The 11,627-nt window shown below is 37.1% G+C and overlaps 1 pseudogene; it reads left to right on the top strand.

Annotated features, from left to right (window-relative positions):
- Window positions 1-7,445: 7,445 nt before the first annotated feature.
- LOC105257173 lies at window positions 7,446-11,627 on the top strand (annotated as a pseudogene).

The raw sequence follows: 11,627 nt of genomic DNA, 5'->3' as shown, positions 1-11,627 counted from the left end.
ACGACGATGGTTTCGATGGATCGTACGATTGTCGCATGTACTTGTTATTAGCGCGCGCATGTCTGTAGGAACATTGGCTCAGACCGCGTATACCGCGTTCTATAAACATGACCATGTCGATATCTGTAAGCAGCTCGAACGTGATCTTTGTATGCTTTAACATGGCGTCTCATGTGCATCCGGGGAGAGTATAGTAATACGCGGGTTCGAGTGCGTAACTTTTGATGCAGCTAACGCGAAAGTTTTCGAAAATATTGATTAATAACGATTTTAAGATACATGTCGCTATATTCGCCCAGCGTTCGAATGGAGAACCGCGTCCAGATGTTCTCGGCGTGCGCGTAATCGCTCTCGGATATAGTTTCACCGGTCAAGGAACTGTAAAACGATTCGCGCGGTGGTAAACGCGTATCTTGCAACCTATCTACCGAGTCGACGTATTCGTACGGAAAGACGCCTTTCCGTGTTAATAAACTGAAATTTGCGCGGATAAATTTTGAAATTTCGATTTTAAAATTTTGAGCTTATCTTTGTCTAGATAAGATGCCAATTTGTCGAGACTCGATGTAAGAAATTTGTACGAATCGATGAAGCGTAATTTTACATGATTTTTCTAATTGCCTTCCTTAAGGTCAACATTTTTCGTAAACGAAATATATTTCTCTTTCGTTATCAGAAGTAACTCGACTCTCCCTTCGAATGCTGTGGCTATTTCCTCGATAATAAAATGCGAATCGTAACCGAATAAATTGTGGAAAATTATCGGAATACAAAAAGATTCTTTGTAATTTAAATTACAATTTGAATGCGCGGGGCCTCTGTACCGTCCGTTCAAATGACAATGATCGCGAACGCGTGTATCGTCTTCCGCGAACGGTTTTTCGCATATGTGACATTGAGTGGCGTTGTGAAATTTTTCACATTCTTCGGATGTTAAATTTACCAGAGGGACATTGGTCGTTAAAATATTCTTAACGCGAATCGCTAAATTTTTAAGATCTTTGACGAACCATGCTATACAATCGGCGCTACGATGCGAATGATACGCCGATAAAGATTCGTCGTACGAACAATGTACATAGTAAGCTATGCTAAATACTTGGTGATGCTGGTACAATTTTTGTTATTCTTCCTCCGTCTTGGTCAGAACGCATTCTAGGTCGGCGTACACGACGAATGGAAGCCGCTCTTTCCTGTTGTAATTGTTGAACTCGAGCCACTTGTCCTTATCGCTCGGTAACCGAATAGCGCAGTCGTTCATTTTCCCGCAGTCGGCTGCATGTAACTGCAACTTGACGTCTGAATTAAAATAATGCAGACATCTGTAAAAGAAAAATTTTTTATCATAAGATTTTTTTATATAAATTATTTGATATAATTATTTTATATTAATATATACATACCGAGCGCAGATATATCTTTGACCGTTGTGTTTGCTCAACTGTGAACCGACAAGTCGCGATAAATTTTTTATCCACGCGAAATGTCCGACGCTGTTACCGTCTTCCACGTATAGTAGATTCACATGCTTATCTCGTTTCTGCTCCGAAAGATGTATCGAGACGATACTGTTCTTGTCTTCGATGCCGTACACGTTGATCGAGATATTGTTCGCGAGTTCAAATTTTTTAATTTGATTCACAGTCATTGGAAACTCAATGTCCCGGAGATTCAGCACTATCGCCTAATGCGGGTACGATGATTCTCGTTCCGTGTTCCTTTCTGCAAGATATATAGCGGCGATCACTGGCCACGCGAAACACGCATTGTCTTTAGACTGTACGTTAATCACCGCTCTTTTCATCATAATCTCCCGCAGCAATTTAATATAACTCCCGCGCGCATTGGATTATATTTATTAATATTCACAGTCAAATTCTGTATTCGCGACAATGCCCAGCCACTATCACTTTCCTGAAATTCCTCCAACGATGCTAAAGTGGACTCGATAACGCGGCGCTCGAACCACTCGCGTAAATCCGATGTGCGAAAGAGTTCACAGTTTCTCGTATTTATACTTTTATTTCCACGCTTATCACCCGACACAAATTCGCCGTTGAATATAGTATTTATTTTTACACTGTTGTGTCTTTTTATAACGTCTTGCACTTGCCTGATCACGATGTCTTCGGCATCCTCGAGAAATTGACGAGGTTCGATATAGTTTGCGTTAATCACGGTCAGAATACGACTATCGAACGCGGTATCGATCTCTCGCCAAACGAGTCTTTCCGCGTTATTGTCACCGCTGTAATCACCACCACTGGGAATAAACCGTCTCTGCAATCGAGTCTTTACACCTTCTAGTCGCGCGATTTTAGTCACCAGAGATTGTCTACTTCCGATCGAGAGCCGCGGACGCTTGACACGACTGCGTTCTTCGAGCTCTTTGATTAATTCCTCGCAACGCTGCAGCCACACGAAATACTCGCCCAAGGTGGCAATTTGGCGAGATCCCTCCACCAGATCGCGTTCGGTCTGCTCAATATTTTCCATTTTTACAGAGTGCATCTTAGACACATATTGCATGGAAATGTCAAATACAACGAATCCTTGCAATTTGAACAGTATCGTCCATCCATTGCATCCAATGTCTCAATTATATGCTTTCGAACAGCGTACATCATTTGACTATCCACACCTTGCAACGCAATCATACAGGAAGGACATACAGCTAAAGCACCACCCGAATAATAAAAGTATATGGTACAAAATTTTGTACGTCCGTTTAGAGCATTAATTTCTGCAACAGACACTATTTTGTCGATATATTCCATGGAGTTCTCACTGCAGTCACTAATACAATCACTATCAGCTGACAACGCGTGATCTTCGTCTACTTCCATTTTTTATAAGTTCTATTCTATTCTATTCTATTAATTTATTGTCTATCCCCTCAGGGTTTACAAGGCGCTTTTGCAGGGAGCGTTCCCGAATTCTTTACATCGTAATCCCTCCAGTTTTCCCGACCTGGCCATTTTGCGACCCATACATTCTAGAATCCCCTCCCTCCCCACGCACCCTTACCTCTTCCTCACATCAAAAAACCCTTCCCCCTATAATTCCTTCTTTTTCCCTCTCTGTGTCTCCCTTCTCTCAGTCCTGCTTCCTCTCGTTCTTTCTCCTTCCTTTCTCCTTCCTTTTACTGCTCCTCCGTCCTTTCCTCCTTCCTGTCCTTCTCAGGGCCCTTCAAGCATCTTCCTCCTCCTTCCTCTATCAACATGTGCTCTCTCCTTTATAGCTCTTTCCTGCAACATAACTAATCTATTATTTTGCCCCTCCTCGTCTCTCCTCAACCCTCCTCTCTCCCCCCTCTCCTCCTAACCCTCTTCCCCTTCTAACCTCCACCATCTACTCTTTCCCTCTCTCCCCTTTCCTAACTCTCATCACTTTCTCCCTCCGTTTCCGTCTCCCTTCCATTCGTTCCTTTCTGTGTCCCATCCCCAAGCTTTTCCCCCCACCCATATTCTCCTATTCGTAACCACAACCACTCTTTCTTTAGCCCTCTCTGTCCTCGCCCTTTCCACTAATTTCCACCTAACTTTCTTCTCCTTCATCGTTAAATCCTCATCAATTCCTATTCCCCAATTCCTCCTTATCTCCCATCCCTTCTCTAATAGCTCCTTCCTATCCTTTCTTTTCCCCATTCTCGCTATTAACATCATCCCCGCTGTCCCCCTTCTCTCTATCACCTCGATCATTTCCACCCTTCTTCCTAACTCCTCAGCCACTATCCCCTCCATCACTCTTCTTCTCTCCTCCGAATTTCCCCCCTCTATTCCTCTCCACACCACGTTCATTCTTCTTTCCCTCCTCATCATCCACTCCTCCCCCCTTTCCCTACTCCTCCTCTCTGACTCCTTCCTCTCCTTCTCTCTTCTCACTTTATCTCTTTTCTCTTCAAATTTCTTCCACATACCCTCCTCCTCGCGCTTCCTCTCCTCTCTTCTTGGCTCTTCTCTTTTCTTTTCTTCCCTCCCCTTACTAGCCCTTTTCCTCTTCCTTTTTTCCTCTTCTTCTTCCTTCACCAACCACCACCAATCTTCCTCCTCTTCTTCACTCCCCCTACTTCTTTCCCCCCCGAGATTCTCCCTCCTCCTCTTCTTTCTTGAATTAATTTTTCCCTGCTGCCCTCTCCGTACTTCCCTCCCCCCTCTCTTCCTCTTCTTCTCATTTCCATCCGTCGCTCTCCCCTCCTCGTCCTTTCCTCTTCCTACATCCCCCCTTTACCCCTTTCCCTTTTCTTCCTTCCTCTCTTGTATCTCCCCTTCCTTCCCTCCCCTCTCATCTGTCCCTCATGGTTTCATCCACTCTTCCTTTTATTCCATGCTGACTCTCCACCTTCCTTTCCTCCTCCCTTACTTTCTTTTCCTCTTCCGTCCTCTTCTCTTCCTCCCTCCGCTTTGTCTCCCTTAGTGTGCCGTTCACTTCTCCCGGCCGCTTCTGTCCTCTCCTTCTATCTCCCCTCCTCCCTCCTTTCCAGTCCTTCCACCACGCTTTTCACGACTCCGACTAGTTCCTCCACCATGCCTCCACTCTTCACCGGTTTCGTCATCTCGACCACTCTCACTGCCTGACCACGTGCTTCTTTATTCCGTCTTATCACTCTTGTCTACTTATCGATATCTCGATCATTCTTCCCTAGTGATCGTCTTCTCACGCCATCTACCCTCTTTTCCAGCGACTTTCATTCCTCTATCGATCCCTCGATCCTCTACTTCCCTAGTGACCGTCTTCTCACGCCATCTATCCTCTTTTCTAAAGACTTCATTCTTTTATCGGTCCTTCGCTCTTCTATTCCCACGCCCTTGAAAAATTTTTCTAATGGAACATCGCTATACTTTTTTTTACAACCGACGTGTCGATGGGCGTTCAAATCACATACTATGATGATTTGATGCACTTCAATCCTTCTTATATGAAGAAGAAAACAAAGGCGCAAAGCAGCCGAACATCGGCGCTGATACGCGTCGCAATTCTTCCGAGAAAAAAATCGCGGAAGACGATTCTGAGAGGTGCCATTTGTTTATATTGTTTATAAATTCGCATGCTGCGTAATTCAATGAGAGAGAGATAAGGATACGTCGAACGGAAAAAAATCTAGAATTACTTATATCGGGGGTGAGGGGTGTACCGCGAAAGCGCAAAGCGGCCGAACATCGGCGCTGATGTACGAGCGGCGGAAGCAAGGGTACAAAGCAGCCGAACATCGGCGCTGGTACGCGTCGCAATTCTTCCGAGAAAAAATCGCGGAAGACGATTCTGGGAGGTGCCATTTGTTTATATTGTTTATAAATTCGCATGCAGCGTAATTCAATGACGGAGAGATAAAGATACGTCGAACGGAAAAAAAATCTAGATACTTACTTATATCGGGGGTGGGGGTGGGGGTGGGTACTTATATTGTGTGTAATTCAATGAGAGAGATAAGGGATACGTCGAACGGAAAAAAATGTAGAATTACTTATATTGGGGGCGAGGGGGGTGTACCGCAAGAGCTATTTTGTTTGCGAAAACATGTTCCAACGCATTAGGGTATGTAATACAATATTGCTTAAGGAATACTGCTGTTTATATTGTTTATAAATATTTTATCAACCGGGCATGTAATATAACACGCCTTCTGAGAAATCCCCTCCGTCCCGCGTGACGTCATTCCCCCGCGCCTCCGTAATACCCCGCGCGCCTCACCCCCCCCTGAGAGAACCTGAGTTAGAACTCTCCTATATATCCTATTTTCGTAAGATTGGAAGCGCTGCTTAACCAGGCCGTGTTCCATGGATCGGAACAAGTAGTAATCCGATGGAGCAATATCTGGTGAATATGGCGGGTAGGGTAAAACATCCCATTTCAGCGTTTCTAAGTATTTTTTGACTACACAAACAACATGTGGTCGAGCGTTGTCATGTTGAAAATTTACTTTAATAATCGTGTCTTTGCTCGAATTGCGGCCATTTTTACTTCAATGCACGGTTCAAACGCATCAATTGTTTTCGGCAGCGTTCACCAGTGATGGTTTCATTCGGTTGAAGCAGCTCATAATACATAACACCAAGCTGGTCCCACTAAATACAGAGCATGAGCTTCGAATCATGAATATTCGGACTTGCCGTCGATGTTGATGCATGACCAGGCAAACCCCCACGATTTTCTACGCTTAGGATTATCGTAGTGTATCCATTTTTCATCGCCAGTGATGATACGATGCAAAAAACCCTTTCTTTTTTGCCCTTGAAGCAATTGTTCGCACGTGAAAAATCGTCGTTCAACATCTCTCGGCTTCAATTTGTATGGCACCCAATTTCCTTGCTTTTGAATCATACCGAGTGCATTTAAATGTTTGGAAACTATTGTGCGATCAACATTCAACGATTCAGCAAGTTTATCTTGCGTTTGACATGAATTTTGGTCGAGTAATGCTTCCAATTCCTCATCTTCGAACTTTTTCGGTTGACCAGGGCGTTCTTTGTCAACTGTATCGAAATCACTACTTCTAAAACGTCGAAACCAATACTCACACGTTTTTATCAATGGAGTATGTTCACTGTAAGTTTCCAACAGCACTCAATGACTTTCAGCAGCACTTTTCTTTGAATTAAACAGGAAAAATAAAACTTCCCGCAAATAATGTTTTGTTGGCTCGTAATTCGACATCTTCGGAGCTGAGAAAAAATATGTTGTTTACACTTCAGCAAAATGACACATAATAAAATGTAAAGCCTAATGACAGAGCTTTGACATGAATATAATTACAGAAGTGTCCGATGCGATATAGCATAAGTTACGCCATCTATTGTAAATACCTCAAAATTAATTCGCAGTCCTAGTATATTTTTATGTATATTTTCATTTCTTGAAAATGAAAAATAAACACTATATAAATTAAATCACATTGTCCTTATGTATCCAAGAGTTGTGCGAATTGTCAAATCCCAGCCATTTCACGTAAACCCCACGTCACCCCTCCTGCGCAGTACTTTCTCCATGAGATGCACATCCGGATAATTCGCGCGATGCAACTCGTGCTCGTAGAACGCTCCAGCGATAGGTTTTTTGCGATAATCTTCAAGTAAATAACTTACGGGGTTAGTATGCTGCACTTTTACAATTTTAAACACCTCGGTTGTCCAATTTGGCGTGTAACCCTTCTCGAAAACTGTCTTATACTTGCTAACGCGTACCGAGTCACCTACTTTGAATTTTGCCGGACCCGTGATATTTACACGATTGTACATAGGCTGTGTTCCTTTTTTATTGGCAGTACTACCAAAATGACGTTATAACAATACACTGTCGTAGCTAATCCGAAATTGATTTGATACTGCCAGCAGAATTGTGACGTTGTATTTAACAACTTGCAGTACACTGCAAACAGCACCTAACCTTTTTCCGTGCAATACCGCTAATTAAAAATAATTATTTAAATGAATAAAGAATATGAAAATATGGATATGAAAATGTTAATGTGCTTCACGGTCATAGAAGCATTATGTGAAAGCAGTGAAAGTGATTACGACGAAGAAGAATTATTAAGTTTAATATATCCTGCCACTCAAAATATACGACTGCGCGTAAAAAATTATTTAGATATTGTTCATGAATATTCTAATGCTGAATTTAAAAGTCACTTTAGGTAAATACTAATATAATACTAATATAATATTTTGTTTGCTTTTTAAGCTTAAGATATTTTAATGTTTTTTTAAATTTTTGTATTATTTATACTGCTGCAAATTTATAATTGTGAAAGAGGAGATTTTTCTTTTAAAAACAATTATTTTTTAATTGCAGGATGTCGCGTGCAGTTTTTTATTTGTTATTAAATCTTATTAAACCAAGATTGGAAAAACAATTAGAAAGATTTGGTCGAAGAACAATTTCCGCAGAAAATCAATTGTTGATTGCAATATGGACCATGTCAACCAGATTCTTATAGGTAATTCATATACATAAAATAGCAAAATTTACATTGAGTAGATGGATTTTAAATGATAATTGTGTATATATATATATACAATTATTATTTAAATATATATAGAATATATATTATTTAAATATTTATTCTATATTTAATACAATTATTCTATTTATAGATAGTTTGCGATCGATTTAACGTTGGACGAGCAAGTGCTTGGTGTGCTATTAGAAGAGTTTGTGCAGCTCTTTACTGTTTAGCACCACAATATATTAAGTGGCCAAATGAGGAGGAAGCTCAATATACTTAACATTCAGATCAAGTACGGGTTCCCGAAAGTTATAGGTGCTATAGATGGGACGCATATAAAAATAACTAAACCCAATGAACATGATGAAAGCTATATTAATCGGAAAAGTTATCACTCAGTACAATTGCAAGCAAGTAAAACTAATAATCTAATAAATTGCAAGCAAGTAAAACTAATAATCTAATAAAAACTAAATATCTAAATTAGAATATGCAGTCTAATAAATTATATGAAATAATGTAATAAAAGTTATTGATAATTAATTAACACATATTTAAATATTTTTCTGTTTTATTCTTTTGTTATAGGTAATATGTAATTCAACATTAAAATTTATCCATTGTTATGCAGGACAATCAGGATCGGTTCATGCGTGTTTTTAGATTGAGTGGTGTCCAAAAAATATGCACAGACAATTATTTTCCTGCAGATAGTCATAATAGGTGATGCTGCATACGCTTTACAAAAATATGTCATGGTACCGTTTAAAAATAATGGTCACTTAACAGAAGCTGAAATAAATTTTAATAATTATTTATGTTCTGCTCGCGTAATGGTGGAAAGAGCAATTGGATTATTGAAAGGACGTTTTCGTAGTTTACTCGATAAACTACATATGAGACGAATTGACTTGATACCAAGATACATTATAGCATGTTGTGTACTTCATAACATTTGCATTTTAAATGAAGACTTTATAGATATTCCTATAATTATAGTGGAAAACATAAATGAATTTGATGTTGTACAACATAATGAGAATAAACAAGATGTACAAGGTGGATTTGAAAAAAGAAATGCAATTGTGTATATATTAAACCAATAATAATTATTTATTGTTTCATTTTTATTATAATTATTATGTAAGGTAACAAAATATATGATATTATATTACATTACATGTAAATAAACGTTTAATATAAATATAAATAAACATTTATAACAAATAAACATTTATAACAAATCTTTGTTCATTTATCAATAAACCAAAATGTTCATGTAACTAATACTTCTACATATATACGAAATATCATGTTACAAATTAAAATAAATTCTCTCTTTTATAATAAATAAATCCTCACATAAGTATAGTTATTTATCAATTAATTTACCAATTATATAAAGCAGTAATTATATGAAAACTTTGGTTTCCATATAATTACTGCTTTATATAATGTTTACATAAAATATTAAACAAGTATAGAATATTTGTAATAAGCTCAATACGTATAGGTGCAAGAGTGTGGCTTGATTTGCTTTTGATAAACATTAAATGTAACTTAATTCTTTCCACATATCATGTTACAAGTAAAATAAACCTTCTTACAAGAAACATAAATCTTTACATAAGTGTAGTTATTTTCAATTAACCAATTATATAAAGCAATAATTATATGAAAACTTTAGTTTCCATATAATTATTGTTATATATAATTTTTACATGAGAAATATTAAACAAAAAGTATAGAATGTTTGTAATAATAACATGTATGTACTTTTTACAAACTGAACTATACAAGCAAATGTAAAACTCAAAAATAAAATCAATAAGTGATGATTTGTAACTCTAATGTTATAATTTAATTTGTACTTTAAAAATATTCAGTTTTATTAAAATTGTATACAATATAACATTATTCTTTTTCTATTACCTGATTTATTAAATTTTTTATTTCGAATAATAAATCCATCTTTTCTTTATGCTGTTTGTCTCTCTGTTCAGCACGACTTTTCGTGTAATCTAAGACTCTTTGTTTATAAGAAGAGGCATGTTTATTCTCTGTAAATAGAAATATTTATCTTAATTAAACCAAAAGTTTTGAAATAATGTGTGTGTAATGTAAAGTATGTAACTGTTATATATGTGGCAATCAAACGCATGTACCTTTCTGTATCTTTCCTTTTGTAGCTTGATGACTTGATGATTCTTCCAATTCATCAATTATATTAGACCAGCTACTGCTACTGGTTGAATCCATGGTTTTGTGTCAAATAAATCATTCATTTCCTGTAAGAGTATAAATTATAATGAATATACATAAAAACTTTATGTACATAAAAATAATATTAATAAAAACAGAATATAAATTAATATACATCAAGGAATTCCCACGTTTTTCTCGAGTTTCCAGATTTATTATTATGATCTTTAATTTGCTTGTAAGTCCTTTTTAGAGTTTAAAATTTTGTGCAACATTTTTTGCCAGAAATATTATAACCTTCTCTGTCATTTTCTTTGCTATATATTCCCAACATGAATGTTGTTTAGTTTTCTCGGATGTAAACATTGCTTCATTTTCTTTATAAACTTATTAATAATAACGTTTCCTTTTTGCTCCAAATGTATGTATCTGCAAAATATAAAAAAATGCATCAGTAAACTTTAATATTACTAACAATAACAAATTAACACACAATAGTTTTATAGGTTAAAATAAAAGATTAGATTTATACAAGTTATATATAATAACGTACCTTCTTTATTTGACTGTTTATTCAACTCATTGCAATCTGGGTCATCTATACCAAATTCTTCATCTATTAATATGGTATTATTTATTAAGATTTATAGTAAATATTTAGACTGCATTCTATATTCATTGTTAATATCGTTAAAAATTTATCTACATAACACAAATTTTTAGACTTTTGTACCAGTGTATCAGAATGCAGACAATGTAAGGGAGAAAGAACATTTTGCTTTAAACAATATTATATACCAAACTGTGATGGTGTTGTTTTTGCACGTTATAATAAGTTATAAGACTGATTATTTGATGTCCTTGTACTTATTGATATCATTATTTAACTTAAAAAAGTTATAATATTATATTTTAAATAATAGATAAAGTCTGTTTATCATTAAAAATACTTCAAAATAAGGGCTAAATTAATAAAATTGACTTATTTAATACTTTGAAATATCTACAATGTAGGTACATGTTAGGTGAATCTTTTTCGATATTACATACCGCACTCTAATTTCTTTGCATTTTGCAATAATTTATGAGCAAATTGCATATCTGTAAAATATATTGTAACGTGCTTATTTTCGTTATTTACCGTGGATAACTGCAGTCGTGTTTATCAGGATCGGTTAGGCAGGCGTGAAAATTAATAGCCGCAAAATTGATATATGTAACAAAAAAAGAAAGAAATATATTTAAAGAAAGAAAGATCTGAGATTACAGTTGTGTGCGTGATGTGTGCGTGATGTGTGCGCGTCGGCGTCGCAAAAAACTCGGCGTGGCTCGCGATAAACCTCGGGCACTCGCTCGGTGTCTCGTGACCCGCGTGAAAATGCGTTTACAATTGCACGATGTTTTAGGGTACTTAGAACCAAACTTATGTTTGACGTCGAGCGGTCGGATGCACCGTAAAATCGCGCAGCAGATAGTGTAA

The sequence above is a fragment of the Camponotus floridanus genome, unplaced genomic scaffold (assembly GCF_003227725.1).
Source record: "Camponotus floridanus strain SB8 unplaced genomic scaffold, Cflo_v7.5 scaffold281, whole genome shotgun sequence".
Lineage (NCBI taxonomy): Eukaryota > Metazoa > Arthropoda > Insecta > Hymenoptera > Formicidae > Camponotus > Camponotus floridanus.
The sequence above is the reverse complement of the archived record's forward strand: the minus strand, read 5'-3'. Positions and strand labels throughout refer to the sequence as shown.